Below are 6,376 nucleotides of genomic sequence, written 5' to 3' on the forward strand. Positions count from 1 at the left end.
GCAGCAGCGTGTCTGCAGCAGCGTGCAGTGCGTGTCTGCAGCAGCGTGGAGTGTGTGTCTGCAGCAGCGTGTCTGCAGCAGCGTGCAGTGCGTGTCTGCAGCAGCGTGGAGTGTGTGTCTGCAGCAGCGTGCAGTGCGTGTCTGCAGCAGCGTGGAGTGTGTGTCTGCAGCAGCGTGCAGTGCGTGTCTGCAGCAGCGTGCAGTGCGTGTCTGCAGCCGCGGCCCCGGCGCCGGCCCCGCTGCCCAGCCGGGGCCGTGCGAGAGGAGCGTGCCTGTGATGTGTCTGTGAGCGTGCGAGCTTGAGTCGCCTCCAGGGGCTGAGAAACCTAAAATCATCCAATGAGTTCACAAGTGTTGACTTACACTGGACACACCAAGACCGGTTTAGCAGCAGACTCTGGTTTACTCCTGCAGCCTGTGTTTTCCTCTTTTTTTTGGTTTTTTTTGTTTTGTTTTATTTTAATTTTTTTCCCCTCTTCTCTTTTTTTTTTTTTTCTTTCAGTTGTTTTTAATTTCTTTTTCCTGTTACGGCTTCTTAGTTGTTTGTAAAGTCAGAATTTCAGGAAGGCTTCCCTGTGCATTTGCACCAGATGAATGTTTGATGTTATGAAAAGCTTTTCCATATCATCAAAACTAATTTGTAGATTTTTGCATGGAAAAACAAACAAAAAAAAAAATCATCCATTTCCCTTCAAACTAGACTGTGTTGCAGTACACAAGTTGCCATAATAGTAGAAAGCAGTAAAATGTGGTAATAAAACCTCATCCTTTTCATTTTCAAAGATAACATGAAGACCTTTGCATGTGGTAATCTCCAGCATAGTTCATTTTTAGATTTCGTTGAGTCCTGTAACCAAAATGTTTCTGTTGTGGTAGGATACCGTGCTGTGTTTCAATGTTACTTGTTTTCAAACTTTGTTTTCTATGAAAATGATATGGAAACGTCTAAAAATGAAATTTGGTGCATATGTACTGCTGAATAAAGAGCGAAAAAAGAGGTGTGAATAGATGTACAAATCAAGTCATGGTTTGAACACCTTTAATATGCCTAATCCAATTGTTTTAGACTCTTTTTATCTTAGATGTAGGCAGCCATGAACAATCTATTTTGAGCCACTTTAGAGAGAAAAAAACAAAAAACCAAACACTTTGTATTTTTAAAACTTGCAGAAAAAGGATGCAAGTGTTTTTATAATTGGAGGAATGCCTCAGTGTTGAGGTGGCGCACACTAAATTCAAGGTGACGTTACAAATTTGTACAAACTGAACTCTTGATAAGGTGGCTCATTGTAGGAAATGCTGTGCCTTCCCCTTTGAGCACAAGTGTTGCATGAACAACAGTTTGCTATAATAAAACATCCCGGGTTAGCCACCATTAGCATCTATACCTACCTTGTGTTTTCAAATCAGCTGGTAATTCTGAAACACTGTAGAATGGATAAAGATTATTTTGTGATCATAACTCTTTGTTGGACTAGAGTATTTTTGCAGCATTCCTTGTCATCAGAAACATGGTTAAAAGTTTAAAACTAGAAGCAGCAGAAAACTAGCTTGTGAATTTATCCAAGTAGAGTGCAGGCTAGGCTGTCTTGGGGAAATAAACATTAAAACTTGCAACTCTGCTGCTCTGCCTGTTTCTTTATAGAATATTCACGTTTTTCAGCATTGAAGCACAGAGATTATTTGAAGAAAGTGACTTTTAAAGGCTCTGGGTCGAGGTTCTTACCTGTTAAATGTGTGCAGGCTGGAACCATGGGGTTACTTTGCTGTAAATGTTTAAAAAAATAACAATTTTATTTCAGTTTTACTTAATTACCTCTGTGTATGCACTGACTGAAGCAGGGCTGTTTTCATGGGAAACAGGGAATCCATGGAGGAGGGAAATGCAACCCTTTTTATGGAGGTTGCAATGTTCTAAGGAACATTCTAACCAGTAAATCTGAATTTTCACCCCCGAACACCTTTGGGAGGGATGTTCCACAGAAAATGGAACAAAGTGTTTTGCAAACCTTTCTTGTTGGGGTAAGGGAACAGCTGTTTGTGGCAACTTCTGTTTTTCTAAAGAAGTACCCCAAAGCTTCCTATTTAATGCCAAAAAGTGCCTGGGTACAACATAATTCCAGAACATTCCCTTCAGCTGGTGCTGCTCCAGCTTTTTCCCTTTTTTTGGTGGATTTGGGGCTTCGGGGGGAATTTTTAACAGGGAAATTCTCTTCCCCTGCTTCAATCCTGTCCCTGTATTCACCGGAACGGGAATCTGAAATATTCCCGAATCTCCACGGGGTGGCAGCCGCGGAGCTCGGGGCGCGCCCGGAGCCGCTTTGGGCGATGCCTTTTCTCCCAAAATTTGCATTTTGAGGCGATGCCGTTGATTCCCTGGTGGGGAAAGGGGAAATGTGTTCGGGAATCTCGGGGTACGAACAAGAGGCAATTTGGGAATTGCCTCTGGGAATGCTGATCACTGGGTTTGGGTGTTGTATCCATATTTATTTGTTATATATATTAGAAATAGCCTGAATTTTGGAGTAGGAAATTATCTTTTCACCTGAGTTTAGGATAGCAAATAGAAAAATATTTACAATATTAAAAGGACAAAAATGAATCCACAAATCAGCCGTGCCAAGAGGGAACTTTTATTTTAAGGGGGGAAAAAATCACGTAGCTACCCTGGAATTTTAGGATCTGGGAAGAAGAATAAGCTGGGAGGAAAGGGGTTTGTGAGAGAAGTTGATCCTTTCTCCGCTGGAAGTGGAATTATCCCTGGCTGTTTCAGCACTCCCTGGACAGAGCTCATCCCCTCCTCCTTCCCCCTAAGTTGTGAATTTCTGCTTTGGGAGTGGGACAGGCTGGAAGAAATCCCGATTTCTGCACAGAACAGTCGGATAACGAGCAATGCAAAGGATTGCGAGGCAAAGGAAACCCTGGCAGAGTCGCTTCAGAACTCCAGGATAGCTGCAGATTAAAACTCAAGACTTTTTGCCACTTTTAACTATAAATGTTTCCTCAGCTCTGCGTGTCACCCAAGTCTGGCAGGAGAGCTGCTCCCGGGGCTGGAAGCATTTAGAGGAATTCTGCATCTGGATCAAATACGGGGAGAGGAAACTTAGTAGCTGCAAACGTGTCAAGTTTACAAACTCGCTCGGGGTAAGTTGTAGCTACTGCTCCAGTGAAACTCGGGGGGCACAGAAATCCTTGGGAAATAATAATAATTATTAATATTGCTGCATTATCCACAAAAACTGGCTGGAAGCTTCATTTCCATCCAATAATTCCCATTTTTGCCCCTGGATCCATGATAAATCCTCTATTCACCCTGCTGGTCTGGTGTGCCCCAAAGCTGAGGAAGACTTTTCCTTAAGTTGTCATTAAAATGTCAATAGTTTCGAGTTTAAATTTCTATAAAACACTAAAAGCTGCTCTTGCTAGAAAAGGGCCAATTTTGGGAAACTTTAAAAGGCAATTATTGGTGAATGTGTTCCGGGAGTTTTGTAATTTGATGGAAAGGCAGGTGAGGGTCAGACTCCCATCAGCAACACAGACCATGGGTTTAATCACTGGTTTAATTCCTGGAGTGGCAGTTTGCACTCGAAATGCTGCTTCTCTTGAATTCTGAATTTAAGTACATCAAATAGATGAAAACCAACACATGTTCTTACTCTCAGTATTGTGAATTATCGTCAAAAGCTCCCTTATTTCCTGCTCCTGTAGTTTTCCCCTTAAGGTTTTCCTGATGCGTTGGGTAATTTGTCATTAGATCTTGAGGGTTTTATTATTTGAAAAGTAATTCTTGCTGTTTCCCAGATATTTGTACAATATTCTCTACACAGTAGTTTTAAGACATGCTGAAGTTTGGAATGATGGTGCATTATGATTTACATCACAACACTGAGTTTCATTTCTCTTTCAAATGCACTTTGTAACAGCTGAGAGTAACTTCAGTGAAGTGTAAATTAATAGAGAATAATGTGGAACATGAGGAAAGCCTTCATCGGGCACTCCTCTGGGCCTGCCCACCCTCCCAGGGCGGAATTCCTTCCCAAAATCCCACAGCCCTGCCCTGTGTCCTGGCACGACCTACAAACCCCTCAGCTGTCCTCGGCAGCCGAGGCAGATAAATGAGCTTCAAAGAAAAGGCCAAATAATTTCAATTTCCGCGGTCAGCAGCTGGCACAAGCTGCGGTTCCGTGTCTCCCGTTTTCCACCTTCAGGGTGAATTTTTCCGTGGGTTATGGAGAGGAATGAGGTTGAGATGGTGGATGCAGAGCGGGGGTGAACGCGCGGCTCCCCCTCCGTGTCCCTCCTGCCCCGGAGCGGGGTCAGCTCCGCTTCTCCATCCCCCCCATGCCCCCGAGCGGGGTCAGCTCCTCTGCTCCATCCCCCCTGCCCCGGAGCGGGGTCAGCTCCCCTGTTCCATCTCCCCCTGCCCCCGGAGCGGGGTCAGCTCCTCTGCTCCATCCCCTCCGTGTCCCTCCTGCCCCGGAGCGGGGTCAGCTCCTCTGCTCCATCCCCCCTGCCCCGGAGCGGGGTCAGCTCCTCTGTTCCATCCCCCCCTGCCCCGGAGCGGGGTCAGCTCCTCTGTTCCATCCCCCCCTGCCCCGGAGCGGGGTCAGCTCCTCTGTTCCATCCCCCCCTGCCCCCGAGCGGGGTCAGCTCCTCTGCTCCATCCCCTCTGTGTCCCTCCTGCCCGGAGCGGGGTCAGCTCCTCTGCTCCATCCCCTCCGTGTCCCTCCTGCCCGGAGCGGGGTCAGCTCCTCTGCTCCATCCCCTCCGTGTCCCCCCCTGCCCCGGAGCGGGGTCAGCTCCTCTGCTCCATCCCCCCCTGCCCCGGAGCGGGGTCAGCTCCTCTGCTCCATCCCCCCCTGCCCCGGAGCGGGGTCAGCTCCTCTGCTCCATCCCCCCCTGCCCCGGAGCGGGGTCAGCTCCTCTGCTCCATCCCCTGAGCCCCGCAGCGATTCCTGCCGCTGGCACCGAGTTTCCTTCCCCGCCGAGCTCCGCCATCGCAGCGCCACACAGCGCGCTCCTGCCGGCCGGGGGAGGGACTCTGCGGGCCCGGCTCTGCCCTGCCCTCCCTCCATCCCTTCCCTCGGTTCCGTCGCTGCTCTCCCTCCCTTCCCTCGGCTCCATCCCCTCCCTCAGCTCCGCCTGTCCCCGCCCCCGCTCCCGCCATTGCCCTTCGAGGGCCGCGGCCGTTTCCGAGCGGAGGCGAGAGCGGCTCCATCGTCCGGCGGAGCTCCCCGGGAGCGGCTCCATCGCCGGGCGGAGCTCCCCGGGAGCGGCTCCATCGCCCATCGGAGCTCCCCCACAGCGGCTCCATCGCCCGGCGGAGCTCCCCGGAGCGGCTCCATCGCCGGGCGGAGCTCCCCGGGAGCGGCTCCATCGCCGGGCGGAGCTCCCCGGAGCGGCTCCATCGCCGGGCGGAGCTCCCCGGGAGCGGCTCCATGGCCGGGCGGAGCTCGCCGGAGCGGCTCCATCGTCCGGCGGAGCTCCCCGGGAGCGGTTCCATGGCCGGGCGGCTCCATCGCGCGGCGGAGCTCCCCGGGAGGGCCCAGGCGGGTGCTGAGGGTCCCCGCAGCCTGAGGGGCCGGGCCCGGTGAGCGCCGTCCTCCCGGGACACGGCGGGGGCCGGTCGAGGGGCGCTCCCCGCTCTGGCTCCGCTGCCCGGGGCTGTGCGGGAGGGCCAGGGAGGCTTCGGGGCAGCTCCTGGGGCTGACGGATCCGTCCCGCTCCGAGGGGCTGCGGCAGCAGAAGGCCCGGTGCCAGAAAGCCCTGCAGGGGGACAGGGAAGCTGTGCTGCAGTGTTTGGAGGAACTTGGAGCACAAAAAGCAGCTCTGCTGAGCGCACCGGATAAACTCGACGGCCGCATTTCAAGGAGGTGGAAAAACTGAAGCTAGAAGAGAGTGAGCGAAAGGAGCTGCACTCAGCTCTTCACAAGGACGAGTCCCCGCCTTTTCCTGGAGAAGATGAACGAGCTGCAGCTGTGGCTCCTCGCTCTCAGACTGAGGCAATTCCCGGAGCCTGAACCCGTGGAGATCCACGCTAGGCTGGAGAAGGTGCTGCAGGACGCGTGGTCTGCAACTGCCATGGGGCAGGTGCACGAGATCCACAGCCCAAAGCTGCACCTGGCTCACAAAAGCCAACGCTGGAAAGCAAACTGCAGCATCTGCTCTCTGGGCTGCCCTCACTGAACCACGGGCTCTTCTGCTGATCCCGATTTCACCTGTGTCCTTATGGCACAGGGAGATCTCCTCTGGCACCATCCCGGCTCCTCTGGCACGGCTCTGGGAATTCCTGCTGTGGATTTACCAGGAATCCTGCACCTGCCTGCAGGCCAGAGTGCAGGAGCTGTGCCACTCTTCTGGCCTGCCACTGGAGCTG

This window comes from Motacilla alba, chromosome 9, assembly GCF_015832195.1.
Source record: "Motacilla alba alba isolate MOTALB_02 chromosome 9, Motacilla_alba_V1.0_pri, whole genome shotgun sequence".
Lineage (NCBI taxonomy): Eukaryota > Metazoa > Chordata > Aves > Passeriformes > Motacillidae > Motacilla > Motacilla alba.